The sequence below is a fragment of the Fundulus heteroclitus genome, unplaced genomic scaffold (genome assembly GCF_011125445.2).
Source record: "Fundulus heteroclitus isolate FHET01 unplaced genomic scaffold, MU-UCD_Fhet_4.1 scaffold_213, whole genome shotgun sequence".
NCBI classification, from domain to species: Eukaryota; Metazoa; Chordata; class Actinopteri; order Cyprinodontiformes; family Fundulidae; genus Fundulus; species Fundulus heteroclitus.
Genome location: NW_023396625.1, coordinates 225244 through 251244, shown reverse-complemented (window position 1 = coordinate 251244; position 26001 = coordinate 225244). Strand labels below are relative to the sequence as shown.

At 42.0% G+C, this 26001-nt stretch overlaps 1 long non-coding RNA gene across 1 annotated transcript; it reads right to left on the bottom strand.

The window, feature by feature from the left end:
* Window positions 1–2484: 2484 nt before the first annotated feature.
* LOC118559068 lies at window positions 2485–25640 on the bottom strand. The gene is made up of 3 exons (XR_004928625.1): window positions 25587–25640; window positions 2908–3056; window positions 2485–2826 (listed from the first exon to the last, which is right to left on the bottom strand). It is a non-coding gene; the product is annotated as an uncharacterized LOC118559068 (long non-coding RNA).
* Between the last annotated feature and the right edge of the window lie 361 nt (window positions 25641–26001).

The window sequence follows — 26001 nt, the reverse complement described above, 5'->3', positions numbered from 1 at the left end:
TATTATATACGTATAGCCTATTATTCTATATTTCTATTCATATAATATATGAATAGAAATTAAAATATATGAATGGAAAATTAGAGCTGGAAGTCTCAAAATTTGATACAGAAAAAAAATATTGCTTTCACTCTATGTAGTTCTTTTATTAATCTTGTAGGTCTCGTAACATTCCTGACAGTGCAACATACAGCTGCCTCAAAGATTTTCTGCATTTCCTACTTTATTAAAAAGCTGCTGTTGGCATAAAAATGACTCAGGGTCAAGGCTTTTGAGCTTTCCTATATGGACAAGCCAAGGTATGCAGGAATTTACCCCAGAAATTACTCTGAATATTCACTAACCCAGCTTTCTGAAACGGGGCCGTGCTGCATGTCAGCTGTTTGTGGGGCTGTGTGGGATCTGCTTATCTCAGGCCTTAAGTGCAGTTTTTCAACCAATTTGTACTTTGGCGCTTCATAAATTTGGTTGGTTTTTGAGTGCTACACCTGCTGTTTGTTTCTGGAGCGCTGTTGCTTCTCTGGCGTTATCAGCTGCAGTTGAAGTCCATTGCAGTGCGCGGCTTCTGCTGGTTTCTGACATGCCTTCTTGTTCTACCTCCGTTTTTGATAAGCAGCTCTGTTTATACGTTTCTATCTGAGCGAATGCCTGAGGACTACAGCAATATACTTGTACAGCGCTTTATCAAGTTTGACGACCCCAAAGCGCTTTACACTGGTCAGTTGTTCACGCATTCATGCACACATTCACACCCTGGCAATGATGAGCTATGTTAGTAGCTACAGATGCCCTGGAGCAGACTGACAGAAGCAAGGCTGCTCTGTACCACATGCTTGTGCTAAATGTCACTGCAGAAAATGTAAATAATTTGATTGAAATAAAACTTTACTGAAAGATGTACATGTCTCTGTTTTTCCTTAGCAGGACCCCTACTCTGAAATAAAACAGAGTAGTACAGCTCTAAAAAAAAAATCCAAGATTCTTGTCTTTTTCATGTAATTGGGCTAAATCAGTTTTAGCCCAATTACATTTTAGCCCAATAGTTTCTAAACTAAGTCATCTAAAAGAGATGATTGCTGTAATTTGAGTCTTTTAGTAAACCATGTAACCATGATCATAAAAGGCTTTATGATAAACAAGTGTGAAAGAAGTCAAAATGATTAGTTAAGTTTCATGAATGTCTTTTAATTGTTTTGTAATTTCAGCTCTCTTACCGAACAACTACAGTTAGAACAACAAGGATAGAAATACAGATGTTTCTAACAAAGGAAACAATTTGGTTATATGAACAATTTATTTAAAGAAAAGGATAAAAAAATGACATCGGGAACCTAAAATCGTTAAATCTCTTCACATCACTCACCTGTCTAGGATAAATGTTTATATTTCTTGAACTTAAATTCTGAAGTTCGCTGTACACTAAAAACACACCTGTGCTACAGCTCTGTCTGACTTATTAAACAAATTAAACATTTTAAATGTTTTAACACAGAGCAAAAAAAAAACAACTAGAGAAATGTCTAAACTAGCAAGTGAAGACCGTTGCCTTTAATGACAACAAACATTTGCAACAAACAACAGCTGTGCAGTTTGAGTAAATATTTATAGCAGACTAATTTTCCCTCCTGTATGAATTCCCATGTGTGTTTATAATCTTTGTCCACATAGATCACAGCAGAAATTATTCTCTCCTTAGTGGATTCTCATGTGTGTGTTTAAATGTGATTTTTGGCTAAATCTTTGTCCACATAGATCACAGCAGAAAGGCTTCTCTCCTGTGTGGATTCTCATGTGTGTGTTTAAATTTGATTTATGGCTAAATCTATGTCCACATAGATCACAGCAGAAAGGCTTCTCTCCTGTGTGGATTCTCATGTGTGTGTTTAAATGTGATTTTTCCCTAAATCTTTGTCCACATAGTTCACAGCAGAAAGATTTCTCTCCTGTGTGGATTCTCATGTGTGTGTTTAAAGTTGATTTATGGCTAAATCTATGTCCACATAGATCACAGCAGAAAGGCTTCTCTTCTGTGTGGATTCTCATGTGTGTGTTTAAAGTAGATTTTTCCCTAAATCTTTGTCCACATAGTTCACAGCAGAAAGATTTCTCTCCTGTGTGGATTCTCATGTGTGTGTTTAAAGTTGATTTATGGCTAAATCTATGTCCACATAGATCACAGCAGAAAGGCTTCTCTTCTGTGTGGATTCTCATGTGTGTGTTTAAATGTGATTTTTGGCTAAATCTATGTCCACATAGATCACAGCAGAAAGATTTCTCTCCTGTGTGGATTCTCATGTGTGTGTTTAAAGTTGATTTATGGCTAAATCTATGTCCACATAGATCACAGCAGAAAGGCTTCTCTTCTGTGTGGATTCTCATGTGTGTGTTTAAAGTTGATTTTCGGCTAAATCTTTGTCCACATAGTTCACAGCAGAAAGGCTTCTCTCCTGTGTGGATTCTCATGTGTGTGTTTAAATGTGATTTTTGGCTAAATCTATGTCCACATAGTTCACAGCAGAAAGGCTTCTCTCCTGTGTGGATTCTCATGTGTTTGTTTAAAGCTGATTTTCCAATCAGTATTTTATCACAGTCTTCACAGCTATGCTTCAGTCCTGTCTGGACTTTTCTTCTTGTGTCCACATTTTTGTTTACCATAGAACATTTCTTATATCCAGAGTGTTTCAGGTCAGAGAGAGAGTGCTCTACATCACTGTCCTCTTCAGTCTCTAAAGAAATGGAAGCATGTCCATGATCTGGTATCCTGATGTATTCTTCTCTATCATTCTCTTCTGGAAGCTCTTTGCCTTTAATTTGGTCTGGATAAAGCTGTGAAAGCAGCGGAGACTGTTCATCACCCAGACTCTTTATGGGAGGAGCAGTGACTGGAAATCTGATGGCATAAGTCACCTCCTTCCCATTGAGCTGCTCTCCTGGCAGACTGATGTAGACTCCCTTCTTCTCCTCCTTTATGTGGGGGTGCGTTGGGTCATGCGGGTCAGCAGGAGGTCTGTGGTCTAAAGAAGGTTCTTCTTTAACAATCAGCTTCTGCTTAACATCTGCAGGAAACATTGAAACACATTATGCACATCAGAAAGTATTTTAATTTCAGCCTAAACAGAGGCTTATTTTGATAAAGATATATTTAGGTAATTTTATTAGACTTAATTATTTGATTTAACTACTTTTTACTATTTTTTAGTTTGCATTATTATTTATGTCGTTTTTGTTTACAGTTTCTTGCAAACGTATTCACCCCCTAGCATTGTTCATGTTCTGTTTCCTCACAACCTGCAAAGTAAAATGGATCATTGGATGATTGAGATTGCACCATTTCATTTACAGTAACTGTAAAACAGTAAAACTCCATTAAACAACAGAAAACTTCCGCATTACAACTCCCCCCACCAAAAAAGTCAGTTCTTTGTATGGCTTCCTTTTTTAACCTTAAGTGCTGATGAAAAAATGTTTCATTAGGGAGATAAAAGGGAGAGAACCATAAAACGTCTTCAGTCTGCTTCATCACTTGCAAAGAGAGATGTAAAAAGAACAGCACAACCAACGGACGCAGTATTACACATACAATAAAGTAACACCTTGATAACATCACTGAAGTATATGTAGTATTATTTAATACAACATACATAATGTGGCAGCTGCAGATAAAAATAGAGGTTTTCTGTATGTACAGACAAAAGGTCAGAGCACTTGTGACCAGACTCTCAGACGACGACAACTTCTACCTGGAGCCCTCGAGGAGAAAGGGGGCTGGGTGTTGACGCTGCCATCTTTAAAGGGCTGGAAATGCCGGGTCGTGACGAAGGAAAAACAACATAGCTCTCTGTTTCGTTTGGCCTGAGAGCAGTGCTCACCAGAGCAGCCTGTGGCCCTTTATTAGCAGATTGCGCCCACCTGTGTAAATCTCCGCCCCCAACAGGAAGTCAACAAGAACATCAACAATAATATTCAACACCCCCACTTGTTCTTATGTTGACATAATACATTTACATTTCAGTGCTTCACATTTACATACCAAAAACAAAACACGCAAATTTGTCCATTCTCATTTTAGTTACAGGCTTTGTTAAAATATCAGCCACCATTTCTGTTGTTGGACAGTAAGAGAGAGTTATTTTTCCATCACTTAGTGCTGACCGAATGAAGTGATATCGAATGTCAATGTGTGTTTACATCTTTGGCGATGGACCGGACTTTTAGAAAGAGCAATTGCTCCTTGATTGTCCTCATAAACAGTCACAGGTGCATATTAACATCCAAAGTCCAATCCAATCATTAGATTCACAAGATAAATACTTTCCTGTGCAGCAGCAGCCAAAGCAATGTATTCAGCTTCACATGTAGATAAAAAAAACTGTGGACTGCTTTTTAGACTTCCAGGAAATAACAGGTCCAGTTTCAGATAGGCTAAAACAGTAACCCGTCATACTTTGTCTGTCCTCCTGGGGTCCGTTCTTCGTACGTCGCTAACTCAGTTAGCTGGATTTCATTGTTGACGATTTGGCATGATCTTGGATCGTTTGGTTCTTCGAAACTCATCCCGGACTTGCTGTCATAGCAACATGTGCGCAAAGTTGAGCCTGCTGCCGAGCAGGTTTATTTAATGTAAACAGGATTAGATCGCAGCGGAGGAGATAGGGAAGTCTGTGTCTAGCCAGCGCACTTGGACCACCTAGTGGCAGAGGAAGGGACAGAATTGTGGAACACCATTTTTTTTATGTTCAATAAAAGACGAAACAAATAATGCTTCGTTCCTGTCGTTTTATTTAAACAATTATTTACAAAGAAAAGTCAGCAAGTCATCTTTTGCCTGCAGTAAGAGATAGTTATGATAGTTATGTGTAAAATGGTGTATTAGAATTTACTCTGAAGGTCCTTTTGAAGCAACTCGATCTCTAGTGCAGTTTTTCTCTTTTTCACGTTGTGGAGTTCAATTTCGCCTCTTAATTTGTATTTTTTTTTCAGGTCAAAATACTTTTTCTTTTGTTGAAGATACCGTTAATATAGGGAACAGATGGCACCTTGAGTCATTTTGTGAAAAAAAAAAAACAGAAAACAGAAAAAGCGTTAAACATGTGAAAGTAAAAAGAACCCGATTTTTTTCAGCCTTCTTATCGGTGGCTGTTAAAAACAGACAAACACATAATTTAACAGTGGCTTTTAAAAAAGAGGAAAAAGTTGCTTTTTAAAATACAGTATAATAATTAAAGGCTATCATTTTGTAGAATATTCTTGTACTTCACTTTTTTCCCCATGTTCTAGTGGCTCCCATGGAGGCTCTGACATAAAAGAACAAAGTACTTATGAAATTATTAAAATGCAAAAATACATACTGTAGAAAGTGATAGAAACATCTATCATGGACAATATTTACAATTTAATTTGTCTGCTGCTGTCTGCCAGCCCTCTCTCCTGGTTTTAGCAGACTTTGAGGTGTTACCTGTCGTTTTAATTGACTCAAATTCGGCATAACCTTCCATTAAAAGCTCGTGTTCTGCTGGGAGAAAAACTGTGGGCGTTCTTTGGCCATGCTGAACAGCCAATAGCAGCGCTGCTGATCATTGTTTCTACTATCGATACATTTCCCCTTTTAAACAAACGCAGGAACGCGCAGTTGTCTCAGATAACTCAATCCAGTGATACTAATCGTAAACAACAGGTGTGTTGGAAGAACCCAATTAGCAGTATCATGATTAGCCGGATGAAATCATCTTGGATGTCTCATTTGATCTTGGATGTTTTAAGCAACGTACGAAGAACGGACCCCTGGTCTCCTGCCCAGTCTGCATCACAGTATGCCACAAGTTTAAGGGTAATGTCATTTTTCTTGGAGCATAATTCTTGATTTAGTGTACATTTCAGATACCTCAATACATGCTTTGCTGCAACCCAATGTTGTTCTTTTGGTTCAGGCAAATATTGTGACAACTTACTGACAATAAAACTCAAGTCTGGCCTAGTGCTCATCATTACATAGATCAAACTCCCCACTACTTCACGATACTTTTTATGATCAGCTGATTGACCTTCACTGTCAAACTTCATTTTATTTTCACATGGGGTTGACCTTGGCTTGCAGTTAGTCATGTCAAACCTCTCCAAGAGTTTCATGATGTACCTTTTCTGGTTCATTTTTACTTGACCGTGGTTCTGTGTAAAATAAATTCCTAGAAAATGGTTAAGTTTTCCAAAATCTTTAATTTTAAACTTAGCAGCCAACATTTTCTTCACACACTTGAGTATTTGATCATTACTAGCTGCAATAAGAAGATCATCAAACCAAATAATCAAGATCACTCTCTCATGTTCATTTTCTTTACTGTAAACACAATAGCCAGCAGGGTTCTGCACAAAGTCATTTTCAATAAGGAAATCCTGTAACATTTTATTCCAATTTCGTCCTGACTGTTTCAGACCATAGAGCGACTTATTGAGCTTACAGACTAATTTTTCTCCTGTCTCTGTTACCACCTCAAATCCTTCAGGTTGTTCTAAAAATATCTCGCAATCGATAGGGGCGTGTAAATATGCCGTTTTCACATCCATTTGGTGCAATTCCAAATCATATTGAGCAGCAAGCTGAATTAGAACACGCACAGATGTCATATCAGCAGTCGGGGAAAAAGTCTCAATATAATCAATACCAGCAACCTGATTATAGCCTTTTGCTACATACCTCGCCTTATAAAGAGTCTCAACAGGATTTTCTTTAATAGTAAATACCCATCTGCCCCCCACTGCTTGCTTACCCTCAGGTAATGAAGTTAGGCTGTAAGTATTATTCTCCATCAAAGAATCCATTTCATCCTTCATAGCTTTAGCCCATAGTTCTGACTGTGGTGAGCTCATAGCTTCTCCCACTGTCATAGGCACATCACATGCAATCCTTTAACAGTAGTCAATATTCATGTGTGCTTGATCATCCTCACATTTAATTTTGTAATCCTGATCTGTGTAATACTTAGGAGATTTCCTTTCTCTCTTAGGATAACGTGAACCAAGGTTACCTTCACTTTGATCTATGTTCCCATCTATGTCACAAGTGTCAGTTTTAACCTCCTTTGAGATAATCGTTCTAAAATCTGGTTTTGATTGCTCACTTTCAACTTTTTTTCTTGAGTAAAATATTCTCATTTATGTCTTCATCAGTCTGAGTGTTACATTAATTGGTACGTTTTGTTAGAAACTTTACCAGCCTATTTCTAAGTACTCTACCTGTATCTGGATAAAAGACAAGATATGCAGGACTATTTTTGTCATAACCAACAAAAATTCCCTTTTTTTCTTGTCATACTTATACGCATAACATTCAGATCCAAAAGTTCTCATTTTTGAAAGGTCAGGTTTCTTTCCAGTTAACATGTGCTCAACACGTCTGTTGTAGCATCTGTTACGGATAATAGCAGCCATCTGAACTGCATATGTCCATAAATCTTTAGGCAGCTTACTCTCAATTTACATGCATCTTGCCATTTCAAAAATAGTTCTCCATATTCTCTCAGCTGTCCCATTCTGATGGGGGGAATAAGGTGTGAAGTTTCATGTCTAATGGCATTTTGACTAAGCAGTGATTGGAACTCTTTGGATATAAATTCAGTTCCATTATCAAATCTTATACATCTGATCTTCCAATACGGTGCCACATCTGCAATAAACTTCTCTGTCCCTTTAACAGTATCACTCTTAGCTTTCAGAAAATGGGTAAAAATAGCACCTGAATAATCATCTGTAAAAACTAAGGTATATCTAAACCCATCTTTAGCAGCTGATATTAGCTTAAGAGCTGATTATCACCAGACAATATATAACAGTTATTTATTAAATATTTGCACAACAGGGGCATACACAGGAAATCTGCCCCACCCCCCACCCCCCACCAAGGGAAGAGGAGAGACGGCCCCAGGCATGGACTGGTAATCGGGCGTACCGGGCATTTGCCCGGTGGGCCGATGTTCTTTTTGGGCCGGCAGACCCGACATGTATATTAATAATATGTATTATTATTATTATTATTATTATTATTATTATTATTATTATTATTATTATTGTATCGGCCTTGTTATATTTGCATAATGCATGAAGAAAAATAAAATCAGCAGCGCAAAAGTCTGTTCCGATCATCCGGCCCTTACCACAGGCTACTGCAGCCCATTGGTTATCATCCCTGACAGTCAATTAAGATTTTGGAAATATTTTAAGTGTCCGCTCTCACTAATTTCCATTAACCTGGCCTCAAGGTATTGCACATTTGGTATACACATTCAGTACACAAAAAAAAATGTGGTGGGCCAGTATAGTCCAAAATGCCAGGGACGATTTTTTTGTCCCAGTCCACCCCTGGACGGCCCCAAGGAAACCCTCCAGCCGGCGCAATGCCCGTGGGCTCCGCCGGCAGGCAGCTGCGCTGAAATGGAATAGGCCATGGGCCCCAGGGTATACAAGTACAAGCTATACAAGTACAAGCCATATACCATTCAATCTAGGTTGCATTGATTTTGGATATAAAATCTAATAGATCAATAATTATTCACCTTTTACAACATACAAAGTGACCTAAGTGCTGTACATGCAATAAAGGATGTCATTGATGAAAACTAGCCCTGACCACACTGTCAGTTTGCTTGTTAAATCTCAAACTGCTGTCAAAGATCACTCTAAGGTTTTTTACAGCAGCTTTAGATTAAGGAGGTAGAACATGAAAATCAGAATGGGCACAACCACCAATTAAAACATACGCTGCTTTATCTTCATTCAAGTGAAGAACATTTTGTCCTAACCGCATCTTCATGTCTGAAATGCAGTCATTTAGGGTTTGGAGAGATCCACTTCTATCCGGAAACACAGGGAGATACATCTGGGGATCATCTGCATAGCAGTGGAAGGCTAGGTTGCACCTGGCTATAATAGATCCCAGTGGCAGCAAGTAAAGTCAGAACAACAATGGACCCGGGATGGAGCAAAGAAAGAGAAACAACAGTAGAGAATAGCACACCCATCATTATTGAAAATCTCCTATTTGACAGGTACGATTCAACTCATTTCAATGCAATACTCCGAAAACCAGCATACTGATTAAGCCGAGTCAGAAGAATTGAATGATCCACTGTATAAAATGCAGCAGTTAAGTCAAGCAATACTAAGACGACAGGGCACTTAGCATCAACAGACGGCAATGTCATTGTGAACTTCTAGCAGTGCAGACTTAGTGCTTGGCCTAGACCAGCACCAGAATCAAATTTCTAAAGGACAGGGTTACTCTCTAAGAAAGATTGTAATTGTATAAAAACAATTTTCTCAAGGACATTGGAAATAAAAATAAATTAGAAATAGGTGTCAACAGTTTAGTAGGCAAAATGTCCAAAGGAAAGCTTGTCATTCTCATATGCTTAACAATGTCCGCGAGGGACGAAAGGGAGACCGATTCGCAACAGTCAAACACTGCAGTGGGTCAAACAGAACAGTCTGGTCTGGATTAATCCATCATTCTTCATCTGTGTGTTCACCGCAACGTCAAAAATAAAAGTCATTCTCGTCAATGGGGCACTTACCAAAAGCACGGTGGCGCTACGGTATGACAGAGAACCCTCCTCCGTTGTTCGCCAGAAATACGGATCGAGTCTATTTGTGACAGATGATGGAGCGAAATGCATCAATTTCTGAAAACCAGATGAACCAGGCAGGTGGCGTAAAGCGGATCCAGTAATATTTCAAAATAAAAGGGGGGAGGGGGCGGGGCTGTATGGACGCATGAACGGCTCCGTTTGGATTGAGCGGACAGAGCGCAAAAAAGGAATGTAGTAAGTGTGAAGCGGCCTTAATACTGCAGCTGTTCAGTGCTCTCACAGACGCCACTTTGTTAATAAAAAGAAAACTTCACAGGTGAAAATGGTGGACTCAGTCAGAGATGGAGAAGTGGGGGTTCACAACAGCGTTAATTGCATCGAATAACACATGAAGGCAGTGACCTTGTTTTCCTGTTCCTGGTTGGCAGTAAGGCGTATTGAGTCACTTCCTGTTTTCTGTTGCTGCAGTGTGGACTATGGTTTTGCTATGCCATAAGCTGGTTGAATATGCTTATTATTATTATTAATTATAATTTGGTATTATAATTTAAATAATAAATCATTCAACTCAAAATTTCGCTATAACAAATATAGTTCAAATGGTGGTGATGTTAGCTATAAGCTTATAAGTATTTATACCACTAATGCATTAGTTAACTTTCTGTTATGAACTCATTTATGCTGGAATAAATGATCAGGTCGGACTGTTAACCGACCAGGTTTATCCAGCAGGCTGTGAGAACCCCAATGTAACTGCAATTAGAGTTTAAATCCTTATTCCTTATCACCATCCAATGATATTGTCTCTGTATTAATGTCAGATGTTAACTCCAAAGGAGGTTAGCTCTGATTTCTGAATACCCAGGCAACTGTGAATTGGACTGAACACAAAACAATGTCTATTCCGCAGTGGTTGGTTTTATTGAACCAAAAGCAATTCCCTGTTACAGTAATTCTCTGATTCAAACAACTTTGGAATTCTTACTCATTACTAAACTAAAACATGCAAAATATATATGTGGAAATAAAGAACAAAACAAAAATAAACAATGGATTAAAATGAGCGGTTAGCAGATCTTAACTTAACTCAAAGTTGTTTAACACCGCCCTCGAAACATCGGCATTTCACGTATCAGCATTGACAGACAGAACAGCTTCGGGAATCTCACTGGACGCTTTGATGTCTTACACAAAGCTAGTTCAGCTAAGCTACCTACAGTCCAGATACACGTGACCCTCCCAAGATGGCTGCTACGATGACGTATGAGGGGAGGTCCTAATAACGTAACCACGCTTACGCTGATGGGACAATGCCTCGTTTCGAGAGGGGGGGGGGGCTAACTAGGAGTTTAAAGCAAAGCCCGCGACTTGAGCTCGGACAAAGAGATTAAACTGATAAGGAGAAGCGAAAAGAGAGAGGGGGGGGGAGCAGGGAAAAAGATGAAAAGAAATAAGGCGGTAACCCACGGCGGGGTTATTGATGAATCACAAATCAACACAGCAAAATCAATTGTAAAATACATGCACATACAAAGAAAATGTTCAGCAAAATAATTCCAACTTCGTCGTGGAATAAAAGCATTAACCAACACCTACAAAGTTCTACGCCTGCCCAGGCACTTCTAAACACCCTGTTGGTGAGACAGAAATAAAAGGGGAGAGTCCGTTACTTTGAGATGCCTCGGGGCTGGTCCGGAACGCTCCGAGTGTGGCTTTCTGGACGCGCTTCGACGAGCGCAGTTGTCCACAGGCTGCAGCGGGACGGGGAAGAAGCTGCTTCGTTTCTTCCTCCGGGTTCAACAGTCGCTTTGTTGGCCAGACAAAAGCGGGGTCCTCTTCGATCACTGGGAGATGCGGCGTCTCTCAGTCTTTTGATCAGAGGGAATTTAAAAGTACTTATTTAAGTCGACCTCCTGTTATAAAGCAGGGAATAACCGTTGCGTCGAAAAATCTCGGTCCAGCGAGCAATCGAACACGTGGCGTGGGAATCAGCTGTGCGTGTCTTCTCGGGTTGGCTAAAAGCCAGGGAAGAAGGAAGCTCGTCGTGTGTGATCGGCTTTTATAGCCATCACTATAGCAACCTTATCTTGATCGGCGGCCATTTTGCCGTGTTGCGTGATGGGAGTTGGTGGCCATTTTGACCACATTGCATCATGGGTAACGCAGTCCGTTACGTCCCGAATTGATGCCGTTTCCTTGATCGGCGGCCATTTTGCCGTGTTGCGTGATGGGAGTTGGTGGCCATTTTGACCACATGAGTTGGTGGCCATTTTGGCCACATTGCATCATGGGTAACGTAGTCCGTTACCGCTTTCTGTCACGTCTGAACTGGCACAACATACCCCCCTTTAGCTTTGAAGAGTGGGATGCTGGTCACAGTCTTTAAAGCTACAACCAAGTCCATTCTGGCGTGACGAAAATCCGTTGTGCATGAGTGGAACAACCTAATAGTCTTTCTAGTAGTCCATTGGGATTCATGCAGTTCAGTTCATCATCCAAGAGGAGGAAAAACGAAGCATTCATTGTGCCTGGGTCAGTGACCTAGCCTGGGCAGGACTAAGCTATAGCTAGTCATTTCTATTGGCTAATAAGGCAACAATAAAGTAATAATAAAAAAAAAAAGAAATGCAAACTTCACAATCACCATTGTCAATACATTCATTGGTCATCAGGTTTGAACTTTGAACCAAAGAAAGGAGAGAAGGAAAGAGGGAAAGGAAAGAGACAGCGGTTCGTAGTCTAATCAGCTTATGGCCTTCAAGGAGCTGGTGCTACGAACCTGGGAGCGACAAAGGTGAGGGCGTCAATCCTGGTTTGCAACTGTTTGATCTGCTTGTATGCTGCATACGCCATCGCGGTAGTGATGGCCCATCCAAATACAAGGAGAACCACAATAATGGTCATAATGTGAGTGTCGGTCGACTCTGTAGCTCTGGGGAAGCGAAGCAGAGGGACCGAGCTCAACTCTGATGGAGTGAGACTGAATTTAATCAGCTGGGTGCCTGCAAGTAAAAGCTGTCTTTCAATGCCGACATCAATGCTGAAATTGTATCCCTTAAAGACATTATTTCAATCTCTGAGTCATATTTATCAACGTCAAGGTGATGCAGAACCATGTTTCCAATGTGGACTGGAGCACCTTGAGGTGGGGAACAGAAAATGGTTTGGTTGGGCAGTTTTAGTCTAGTAACTGTGTCATGCTGCTCGTAGGATAACAGGGCTTCTGCCTCTGGGGTGCTAACGAGCCAGCGGTTACCTGCCCGCTCAATTTTGGTTTCCACACCTGCATCTTTAAGGGTCATTCTAGCCTGACAGTTTTGTTCAGGAGATTCATTAGACCACACAGGTAATTGGTAACGTCTCTGATAAATGGGTTGCTTGGGCATACCCAGTGGATGTCTTTGGTTTTGGTACACAAATCCAAATTAGGGACTAAATAAAGCTTGGGATCAGCATCATGATAGGCCAATATTGAGGGAGTTTGTAGGTGTACGTGGGTCTCACCTTGCCAAAAACCGACATTCAATACTGATTTAAGCCTATACACATTAGCTCTTTCAATGATGGGAAGGTTTAGCATAAATCCTATCTCCAAGTTGTCAGGATTTACAAATATCGGAATTGCACTACCTAGGCTGTGCGCCAGGTGTATTTGTGGTGGTTGCAGTGTTTCACTAGAGGCAGATTTGAGAACCTTTTCAACCAAATCTACTGGTACCAGGTACGGAGGAATCCGTCCTTCAGCAAGGCTATTTATGGATGAACTAACCTCTCGAGTGAGGTCCTGCATTAAATCTCTAACAACCTGAGTATACATCATGTCATTCTTTACCACTTCCGTGAGCGTTTCCAAAGCAATGCATGGTGTTATGGCTGAGTGTGAAATTATAGACGTGAAGTTATGTATGGACACTTGCTATATTAGTGCATGTTTAAAGTGTCCTGATTGAACATGCACTTGTCCTGTTTAATGCTATGCATTGTTCTCTTCGCTGGGGGCGGAGTTAGGCTCCGTTCCCTGTGAGGAGAGTTTAGTGGACGGTTTAGTTTGGTTCGCCTGAACCCATGTGTACTCTGGACTTTGCACGCTGGCTTCTAGGTTCTTTCGAGGCCACGCGAAAGTCGTTCGGAGACGGTCTTTTAAGTCAGTGACGCACTGGTGTGCAGTGTAGACGGTTGTCACACTGACGTCTTTGAGCTGGTAGATGAGATTCAGGGGAAGTGTCCTTTGTCTTCCTGTCATCATCTGGAAAAGTGTCACCCCTGTGGAGCATGGTGAGGTAGAGCGGACTAGCATTAGGACCAGGGGAAGCTTTGTATCCCGGTCCCTGTCATGGCTGCTGGCATGTTCCTTTGACATGCTGGCCACGGTGCAGTTCATTTGCTCCACCTGTCCGGATGACTGTGGGCGGTAGGGAATGTGGAATTTAACTTCCACGCCCAACATGTCAGAAAGCACGGTCAGAATGTTTGACGTGAAATGCGTTCCTCTGTCTGAGTCAATGGACAGGGGAAGGCCCCACCGGCTGAAAACGTGATTTAGCAGCAGGGCTGCTGTGGTGACAGCGGTGTCATTCGGTGCCGGCAAACATTCGACCCATTCTGTGAAACTGCCTGTTATTGTCAAAAGATATTTGTTATTTCTTGACGATTTGGGGACTGGACCGATCCAGTCAGTCTGCAAATGTGACCATGGAAATATAACCCCCCTTCGCTGGAGCAGGGCTCGGTTTAGTGGTCGTGTGGGTTGTAACTGGCTGCAGGTTAAGCAGCCTTGTACATACTCCTGGGTGTCCTGGGCCGTTAAGGGCCGGGACGCCACCTGTTGGAGAGTTTTCAGATTAGCTTTGCAGCTTCTGTGTTCTCCTACTGGTGAGTCATGGATGTGTGTCAGTGGGATCCCAAGTTCGTTTGAATCTTTGGGCTGAATGGGCTGAAACTCATAAAACAGCTCCTTAAGTGCTGTTTCCTCTGTTTCAGTGGTCAGTGCATCAGCTTTTTCCAGCTGTTGCATAATTTCTGTTTTGAAACCAGGGCAGGGCTCAGTGGGTGAGTCCCGGTTCTCTGGTTGATTTGGTGCTGGTTCTGTTGGGTTGGTTGTTATCGCATACACCAACAGATTTCCTTTAGCTTCAAGCGTTGCACCACAAATGGATCCAGCAGGCCGAGCTTCATGTCGCCTGATTTGGATCATGTTGGAAGGAAAAGTAAACACGGTGTCTGGAGAGTCCTGTCTGCCGGTCAAGGATAAGGGCAGGTCTCCGATGACGGGAATGCTCAGCTCAAAGTCGTGGAAAGAGCTTTCGATGAGCACCCCAAGAGGTTTCTTCGCCACCACTTGGATCGGCATGCGAGTTGGATTCTCCACTAAAAGGTAAGCTGAGCGGTTGTTCAGCTCAAGCAGGGGTGTGTCAGAGGATTTGGAAATCGGCTCTGTGGAAGGCAGAAATGGTGCTAAAAGTTCTTTGGGCTCCTCGGAGCATGTCACCTGGTTGATAGGGACGGACAGTCCACTTCCAGAAGTGAGGGGCTTGGGAGTCCCCACTTGGGCCCAAAGATGACCATGATAGCAGTCAATGAGTGGGGCTAACCTGTTCAACAGGTCCTGACCCACAAGAAAAGGTTCTGTGTCCAACGTACATATGTAGATGGGGTGCACCAGGGTCATGTCACGGAAAGTGATGTCTAACCACGCCCGTTTGGTGATGCATGACTGATCCTGAGTGTAGCTGGTGATGCCCACGTTACAGGTCTCCACCTGGAACGGTTTCCCAAAAGACACCATAGCTCTGGTCACCTCATCAAACAAATCTGAGCACATTAGACTGATCTCGGAACCCGTGTCTAAAAGAGCATTTGCAGTTACACATCCTCCGATAACTGTCGAGCAGTATAAGCGGTGTGCATTTTCATGATGGTTTAGCTCACCTAAAAACCTTAGAAAAGGGGCTTTCTGATCACCTGTTAATGGGATCTTAGAAGGTTGTTGGTGAATTTTCGGTTGGTCCCCCCCCTTAATCAGATAAACTCTGTTAGAAGGGGAAGCCTGCTCCACGCCTAGTCATGCTGGCGGGGGTTTTGGGCCTGGCTTACCTGGAGGGTCGACAGGATTGGATGGTGGCTGGTACGGCTGCGGCGCGATCTGACGCACTGTTTCGGCGAGCGACCTGCGAAAAGTCTCCTCCATCTCCTTTCTCATTGACTCCTCTATGCACAGGTTCCAGCCTTTGTGGTCATGTGTGCTTTTCGACCTTTCCGGCCTGTCAGCTTGCTTACCGTCTCGGGCTGGATCCGGCCTGTGCCATTTTTGAAACCTCTCACCTTCCATGCTGCCATGCTGACCTCTCCTATCCTGGGAAGCTTTCTTCTGCTGCGGCTCAAAACCATGTTGCTTCTTAGGACCAAATCTAGTTTTAGGTTTGAAGGGAGGCATCTCATGTCCCTCCAGACCTAAACTCTTTTCTGGTTCGGCTTGAATCTGCAGAACCTTTTTATCACTATCGGCTCCTTTGTTGGGCCGGACACGTGTTTCCCATGCCACCTGCGCATATTTCCTGATTTCCTGCATGGTAAGTTTCTTGGTTCTACAATGCATGGTAACCTCATAACGCACGCTTTCATGAAGATTATGGAGGAACAAAGATTTGAAAGTGTGGTCTTCCTCCAAGCCGGAGGCATTTCGTCCCTGAAAGTAAGCAGCCCGCAAGCGACGGTAGTACTCTTTTGGTGCTTCCGTTCTCTTTTGCTGAATTGCAAAAGCTCCAAGAGTTGCAGAGGCTGGGTCTGTAAACACAGAATATTCTTCTCTTAAAGCCTGACAAAGAGCTGAATAACGGTCACGTGTAGCTGGAGGGAGGCTTTCTATGAAAACATGGACACTTCTGGACGTGGTTTTCCAGATAAGCTTCAACTTTTCTCGAGCTGAGGGGCTATATAAGTCTAGCAGACAGCGCTCTACCTCTCTGAGATAGTCATCAATGGTGGATTCTGTATTGCTAGGATCAAAACGCTCTATGTCTCGGGCCAGGGACTCAAGTTGACGCATCCGCAGCCCCTGTTCAGGGATCGGAGCTGGTCCATCTGAGTCCTCTCCTGACGACTCCTGCCTGTGGTAACCAAGATGGGAGGGAGGCTCCAGTTCTGACCACCTACCTGGCGGAGGCGGCCGTTCGTGGGACGCCGGGGGACCCCCCCTGTCATGAACTCTTGTCTGTGGACGCAGTTCAGAGGAGTGGGGTTCACCTGTGTTCCAGGAACGGTGCTCTCGTCGCCCTGGTGGGGGGAAAAGATCACAGCGGACCGTGTCAGGGGTCAGGTGGGAAGCAGGTGTTTTCCCATGATTTACATCATGTGGATCAGTCCTGATTGCCACCCTAAGTTGTTTAGGCATTTCTTTCCGTATCACACTGCTATATCTGTCCTGACCTTCGCTTACCCTTCGCTCAGAAGGTGTCTGAGGGCCCAGTTCATCCAATGTCCTCCAGGTGTGATCTCCATGTTTTCCTTTGGAGTTCTCACACTCAGATCCTTCTGTCTGCAAGCTAATGCGATCCTCCTCTCGCTCCTCTGTGAGATGACAGCTGCCCTGAACATTTCTCTGTTCTAGCTCCCTGATTCTTTCCTCAGCTGCGATCCGCATCTCAGCCTCTCTGTTACGCAGATCGGTCTCTAGCGTTAACCTTCGGTGGTATAACGCAGTTAATTCACCCAAAACATCTGCTACCAATCTACCCTTAGGCTTGCTCTGGACCTCCTCCACCAATTCCTGAATTCTCCTCTCACAGTCTCCTATGTTAAACTGATTCAGACGGGTTTGTTCGTCCGGTGTCATTTTAAGCAGTGAGCTAATGACATCCTGGGCCTCCATTCCAATGGAATGGTTTGGACCTTCAGCTCCTTTGACTGAAGAACCGCTACTATCCATTCTTTGTCAGCTATGGATAACAACACAACAGGTAACAACCTGTAGTTTAGCTCAGCGCTAAACAACAGACAACAAATAACAACGCTGTATTTTAGCTTAGCACTAAGCAACAACGCATACACTTTAATTTAGCTCAGCGCTAAACAACAAACTGCTAACAACAACTGTTAAGTGGCTTCACTTTAACTGTTAACAGCAAACACGCACTATGACTCACTTTACCGCGGGAAGTGGATTCAAATATGTGCGTTTAATTAGGCTGCGCAAGGGAAAATCAACCCTGCGACTTACAGCTCCTATGTTTTAGGAACGGTTAATATGCTTGTTTAACTTTGAGAATATTAACTTTGAGTGACATGGACCACTAACCTTTCGGCCAGTAATTAAGTGATAAAGCTGTGGCTTTGTTTGTGATGTAAGTTATTTCAGAACAGGTGCTCTACACATGTGTGGAAAATAGCAGTGTTTTGGAGCTTCAGAGGTGGCAAAGAATGACAGTTAAAAACCGCTAAATTGCAACCTTAGTTTCAAAATCACAGCTCAATTTTGACCACTTATGGTGAGCAGAAGGGGATAAAGGAGGAAAAAAAAATAAAAAATAAAATAAAAAAATATGAATAAAATAAAATTAAAAAAGACAAAAGGCGTAACCGTAAGGTAAGTTTAAAGAAACTGACTTTCAAAACTGTCCCTCCGGGACACTGAGCGATCTAAGCTGTCTTTAAAACCGTGACTGCAACTACCTATCCTGGCCACCAGATGGAGGCAAGGTCTCTCTTTTCAAAGCAGAACACGACACAGACTCTGATTGACAAGTAGCAGACGCTGGCTGCTGTGTATTTCAATCTAGCTGACTTCCAGTCCAGAAATCAATATTCAAACCTCAGGTTAACAACCTCAAACCACCACAAACACGTATATATTTAGTAATGATACCTCCTTAATCAATTATGACTGAATAGTCCTTTTGGCAAGGTGAGCAGTCAAAATGCTGGAATATGGATTGTGTTCATTCAATTCATAAGTTGCTGGTTATTCGATTTAGTCTAAAGGAACGCCAATAAGTAGACTCCAGCCCACACCGGGAAAAGCCAATTTATGCTATGCCATAAGCTGGTTGAATATGCTTATTATTATTATTAATTATAATTTGGTATTATAATTTAAATAATAAATCATTCAACTCAAAATTTCGCTATAACAAATATAGTTCAAATGGTGGTGATGTTAGCTATAAGCTTATAAGTATTTATACCACTAATGCATTAGTTAACTTTCTGTTATGAACTCATTTATGCTGGAATAAATGATCAGGTCGGACTGTTAACCGACCAGGTTTATCCAGCAGGCTGTGAGAACCCCAATGTAACTGCAATTAGAGTTTAAATCCTTATTCCTTATCACCATCCAATGATATTGTCTCTGTATTAATGTCAGATGTTAACTCCAAAGGAGGTTAGCTCTGATTTCTGAATACCCAGGCAACTGTGAATTGGACTGAACACAAAACAATGTCTATTCCGCAGTGGTTGGTTTTATTGAACCAAAAGCAATTCCCTGTTACAGTAATTCTCTGATTCAAACAACTTTGGAATTCTTACTCATTACTAAACTAAAACATGCAAAATATATATGTGGAAATAAAGAACAAAACAAAAATAAACAATGGATTAAAATGAGCGGTTAGCAGATCTTAACTTAACTCAAAGTTGTTTAACACCGCCCTCGAAACATCGGCATTTCACGTATCAGCATTGACAGACAGAACAGCTTCGGGAATCTCACTGGACGCTTTGATGTCTTACACAAAGCTAGTTCAGCTAAGCTACCTACAGTCCAGATACACGTGACCCTCCCAAGATGGCTGCTACGATGACGTATGAGGGGAGGTCCTAATAACGTAACCACGCTTACGCTGATGGGACAATGCCTCGTTTCGAGAGGGGGGGGGCTAACTAGGAGTTTAAAGCAAAGCCCGCGACTTGAGCTCGGACAAAGAGATTAAACTGATAAGGAGAAGCGAAAAGAGAGAGGGGGGGGGGAGCAGGGAAAAAGATGAAAAGAAATAAGGCGGTAACCCACGGCGGGGTTATTGATGAATCACAAATCAACACAGCAAAATCAATTGTAAAATACATGCACATACAAAGAAAATGTTCAGCAAAATAATTCCAACTTCGTCGTGGAATAAAAGCATTAACCAACACCTACAAAGTTCTACGCCTGCCCAGGCACTTCTAAACACCCTGTTGGTGAGACAGAAATAAAAGGGGAGAGTCCGTTACTTTGAGATGCCTCGGGGCTGGTCCGGAACGCTCCGAGTGTGGCTTTCTGGACGCGCTTCGACGAGCGCAGTTGTCCACAGGCTGCAGCGGGACGGGGAAGAAGCTGCTTCGTTTCTTCCTCCGGGTTCAACAGTCGCTTTGTTGGCCAGACAAAAGCGGGGTCCTCTTCGATCACTGGGAGATGCGGCGTCTCTCAGTCTTTTGATCAGAGGGAATTTAAAAGTACTTATTTAAGTCGACCTCCTGTTATAAAGCAGGGAATAACCGTTGCGTCGAAAAATCTCGGTCCAGCGAGCAATCGAACACGTGGCGTGGGAATCAGCTGTGCGTGTCTTCTCGGGTTGGCTAAAAGCCAGGGAAGAAGGAAGCTCGTCGTGTGTGATCGGCTTTTATAGCCATCACTATAGCAACCTTATCTTGATCGGCGGCCATTTTGCCGTGTTGCGTGATGGGAGTTGGTGGCCATTTTGACCACATTGCATCATGGGTAACGCAGTCCGTTACGTCCCGAATTGATGCCGTTTCCTTGATCGGCGGCCATTTTGCCGTTTTGCGTGATGGGAGTTGGTGGCCATTTTGACCACATGAGTTGGTGGCCATTTTGGCCACATTGCATCATGGGTAACGTAGTCCGTTACCGCTTTCTGTCACGTCTGAACTGGCACAACAGTTTGGTGTTCTAGACTCTCTTGTTTTTATCTTTAATCTCTTTGCTGTGACATCTGTTTCTAACACATAAGCACATTTAAAACACATTCTCTGTTGGTGCACTTCACGTTTGGGAACTCCTCGTGTTTCACACGGTTTGCTTTTCTCCGCATGGTAAGAGGTCGCTAGCCTAGCTTTAGCCTAGAAATGACTTCCTCCCCTATCCCTCCATCAGCTTCTCCATCTCTGTCTAAGTCTCCCCCTCTCTCCTGCTCTCAATTCAATTCAATTCAATTTTATTTATATAGCGCCAAATCATGAAACATGTCATCTCGAGGCACTTTACAAAGTCAAGTTCAATCATATTATACAGATTGGGTCAGATTATACAGATTGGTCAAAAATGTCCTATATAAGGAAACCAGTTGATTGCATCAAAGTCCCGACAAGCAGCAGTCACTCCTGGGGAACCGTAGAGCCACAGGGAGAGTCGTCTGCATTGTACTTGGCTTTGCTGCAATCCCTCATACTGAGCAAGCATGAAGCGACAGTGGGAAGAAAAACCACCCATTAACGGGAAGGAAAAACCTCCGGCAGAACCGGGCTCAGTATGAACGGTCATCTGCCTCGACCGACTGGGGTTACAGAAGACAGAACAGAGACACAACAAGAGAAACAAAAAAGCACAGAAGCACACATTGATCTAGTAATCTGTTCTACATTAGATGGTAGTAGCGGGTGAGCCGTCTTCTCTGGATGATGTCACAGTTAACAGAACGCCAGACCAGGTGTACCTACTATGAAGAAAAAGAGAGAGAGCAAAAAGTTAAAAGCTGAAATGACGACAGTCATTTCAATGTAATACAATGCAAAACTGGAGAACAGTAGACTGAAGAACAGTAGAAATCAGTAGAGTGAGAAAATTAGACCCTGATGTCCTCCAGCAGCCTAGGCCTATCACAGCACAACTATAGAGATAGCTCAGGGTATGAGCCACTCTAACTATAAGCTTTGTCAAAAAGGAAAGTTTTAACATTAGTCTTAAAAATAGATAGGGTGTCTGCCTCACGGACCAAAACTGGTCCGTGAGGCAGTGTCAGACACTCTCAGTGTCTGATGTTTAGTTATTTCTCTGCCTCCACTAGTGAATGTGTGACATTTAATAAATGTGGTGTTTTTGTAGCTTTGGAGGTGAGGGTGTCAGAATTGGAGACCCGGCTCCGTGCTGTTGAAAAACCCTGCTCCATAGCTTGCGCGGAACCACAGAGATTAGCTTCACATAGCGATCCTCCAGTAGCACCCAAGCAGCCGGGTAACCAGGCCGGCTGGGTGACACTTTTTCCGCACTTTTACAGTTTTCTGGAAGTTTGTTCCAGATAAGCGGAGCATAGGAACTAAATGCTGCTTCTCCGTGTTTGGTTCTGGTTCTAGGTATGCAGAGTAGGCTGGAGCCAGAAGACCTGAGTGGTCTGGAGGGTTGATACATTGATAACAAGTCTGTGATGTATTTAGGTGCTAAGCCAATCAGGGATTTATAGACTAACAGAAGTATTTTAAAGTCTATTCTCTGAGATACAGGGAGCCAGTGTAAGGACTTTAGAACTGGGGTTATGTGCTCTACTTTCTTAGTCTTAGTGAGGACGCGGGCAGCAGCGTTCTAGATCAGCTGCAGCTGTCTGATCCACTTTTTAGGAAGACCTGTGAAAACACTGTTGCAGTAATCAATTCGACTAAAAATAAACGCATGGATTAGTTTTTCCAGATCCTGCTGAGACATCAATCCTTTAATCCTGGAAATGTTCCTCAGGTGATAGAAAGCTGACCTTGTAATTGTCTTTAGATGCTTTTGAAGGTTCAGGTCTGAGTCCATCACTACTCCCAGATTTCGGGCCTGATTAGTGGTTTTTAGCTGAAGCAGCTGGAGCTGTGTGCTAACTTTTGATCTTTCCTCTATTGGTCCAAATATTATTACTTCAGTTTTGTTTTTATTCAGTTGAAGAAAATTTTGGCACATCCACATATTGATTTCTTCTAGGCATTTAGAAGCATTGCGTGATACAACTCAAAGAAGAGGCACAGCCCATTATCTAGGTACCGTAGTGTCGGTCAAGCTAATAACAGCTAGCGGCTAGCTTATGTGGACCGGGAGGTTTTCTCCACAGACATATACACGTAGACGCGTCATAGGGCGCAGGTTCGCACGTCAACGTCACCGCCATATTGTATGTGGCAGAAAAAAGTTGAGTTCTGTTATTGTGAACGTGGATCAGAGAAAATGCCTCATTCCTGTGCTGCAATAAATACACACACACACACATACATATATATATATATATATATATATATATATATATACACAGGGTGCGATTTGCTGGGGTGGTTGGGGGGGATTTCCCCCCCCCCCCCCCCCTCTGCTTGTGACGTCCCCCCCTCTGGTCATTCATGTTTTATCCCTGGGGGGGATACATTCCTCCCCCTTCTGATCTGAATAAGTAATATTATCAGGGGTTAATGTTCTCCGTCCCTGTGAGGGACTTTCGTCATTTGGAAGATGAGCGCAAAATGTTCCGGTTAGACTTTTTATTCAAGATTTTAAACAGAAGCTGCGCTTAACCAATGAAATCTGGCAGAGCTAGGACATTAGCCAATCAGAAGGAGAGTAGGGCGGGTCTTTGCAAAGCGGAAATCTACCAGTCTGAGGTTTATCGTGTTCAATCATTTTAACTTTTAAAAGAAAATCTCAAACTGACCACAGATGCATGAATGAAAGTAGCGGTAGTCAAAGGTTTTCTTTGGATTTATGTAAACCAGCAGGTCAGAAAGTTCAGTGGATAAAACAGCTGACAACAACTTCCCTCGGTAAGTGTGTCTGTTGTTGTTATGTTTTATTTAAAACTGAAAGAGTAACGCTGTAGCTCGGCTAATTTAGCATGACGCGCTTTTTTTAAGAAGAAGAAGAAGGAGGGTCGGAATGTGAAACAATGTCCCGTTTGACTGGGTCTGATTCGGAAAAAGTAAAAAAAAATCCTAAATATTATTCCACCTGCGCTTTTCTGTAACAAAGAAGGTCGTGGAGGGGCTGTTGACCATCTCCAGCAGTCAATGAGTGAGAGGTGGGGACACAGAGTATATAGGATTGATTTATATTGAATGTGACAGTAGAGTTAAGGTACAGGTGTGAAGAAGATGATGTAATGATGCAAGCTGCTGTCTTTTGAATTAGCTGCAGTTTATGGAGGGTTTTGAAATTGTAAAGTGGAAAGGTGAGTGGACTGTGGACCAGTTTGGCAAAAGTGTGAAGAAAGAACTTGCTTGATGCTGCAAATATGAAAGTTAACCAGGTGATGTTATGGATGTGGAAAGTGAAGGAGATTATGCAGAGGGCTGTCCTTGATGGTGCAAAGGCTCTGAAGCTGGAAGGTGGGAGAGATACAGGAATTGTCAATGGAACTGTCAGATTTGGTTAAAGTGGACTTGTTACAATAAGCAAATGAGGTTATTAAGGTGGCATGACGTCCACGGCCCGGGAATATATGGGCTGACTAGAAAATGTTTTCAGTCAAATTGATTGTTTTTGCTTTAACCCCTGAATGATGGATTTTTCAAAATTGATATTAATACATGTCTTGTGTCCTTCACATTTGTAAATTACTTTTGTTGTTTGTATTTAAAGAGTATTATTACATTTTCTGCTCAAAGCGGTTAAAGTAAATTAATACCCACTCCTGAGTCCCGACAGTAGATGGCGCAAGTTTAAAAACAAAAGTCTAACCTACTGGATCTAGCTAGCTACCTGAAAGAGCACCTGCTAGCTAACCATTATTAATAAAACTTGGATTCATTAATACAACTTTTGAAATTATCCCCCCCCCTCTGGTTTTTTTGCTAATCGCACACTGTATATACACACAATATATATATATATATATATATATATATATATATATATATATATATATATATATATATATATATATATATATATATATATATATATAGTGTGTGTGTATGTGTTATGAATATAAGGATCAATTTGTTAAATCTAAACATTGTGGTCTTCATTATTTTATAAAAACCGTGTCACATGTGAACCTTTAGGAGCAGACTTTTTGGGTGAGTATTAAAGAGGTAAAATTTATAATATGAGGGGAAAAAAAGTCCTAGGTCAAACAAGTACAAATAAACAAACAAACACAAAAGTGATAATGTTATGATAAAAACATCATATTATGAGAATTAAGGGGAAACATTTCCAGAATAATCACAGTTTGCAGAATTATTTCACTCCTGGAGTAATAGGGCCAGGTTAGATTATTTTAAATATTTTTATTCTTTAGGAGAATAAATTCAGGAGAATGAAGCTAAAGGGATACGAAAATAAACTTGTAATATTACAAACAAAATACTACGAATACAAAGCATATTCAGAGATTAAAGTCCCTTTGGTACTGTTTAAGTGATTGAGTAACCGCAGATTTGCCACATTTAGGATGGCGGACGCTCTGACGTATCGCAGCATAGGCAGAACCCGCCCAATGACGCGTCTACTCTTATATTATGTCTATGGTTTTCTCCCAGACGGGAACTTTACTGACCGTCTTATGTTGATCTCAAACATCGAATTTAAAATAAACAAAAACGCTAATCCTGGCGGGGGGTCGAGTAAAGCCTGGTGGCCGGCCAGGCTTGTAACATGGTGAGGAAACCATGCTTGTGTTAGGTGGGCACATGCTTAAAGTTTAGCACTCAGACCCAAGGAAGATGCTAGTCTCTCTCTGCGCAGAGAGAGAGAGAGCAAAGTATAATGCAAAGCTGCCGGTGATTCCACCCTGGATAACAAAGCAGGATATAAATATAATGTAAATATAGTTTTTAATCGTCTGTTTTTTTCTGAAAAAGGTTGCCTTAAGATAATAACTAGATTATCACACAGCTTAAATCACTTATTCACCTTGTACAATGAGTGAGACTCTGATTACTATCCTTTTGGTAAAATCAGATGTTTGTGAATTCAGGCATAGCATAAAAATGTACATTGTTTCATAAAGTAAGCTTAACTTATGTTGCATCTCAATAGTTGCCAATAAATCCAGTGAGTTTTGGCCTTTAGCTGCAACACAGGACACACAAACAAACTAAACAAGTCCTTACTGTTGATAGGAGCTGCAGTTAATGGAAAGCTAGCATCAGTCTCCTCCTTCATAAAGAACTGCTCTCCTTCCTGACAGGCCTGTTCCTCCTGTTCCTCCTTTATTTGGAGGGGCTCTGACTCCTGCTGCTCCACCTCAGGACTCTGTTCTTCAGGAGCCTCTTCTTTAACATCTGATGCCAACGCTGAAACACATTACATGCACTATGAACAACTAGTTTTTCACAATGTAACGAAGATGGGAAAGATTCAATTTGGAGAAAAAGATTTGATCAGCGGTGTAGAGAAAACTGAACCTCAGGAACAGTTTAAACCTAAAGATGATCACTGGTATCTTTAGTGTCATTCTGTTGTGGAAATGTAATGTGATTATTCTGTTTAAAACATTTAATATGCGTTTTCATGACTTAACAGGAT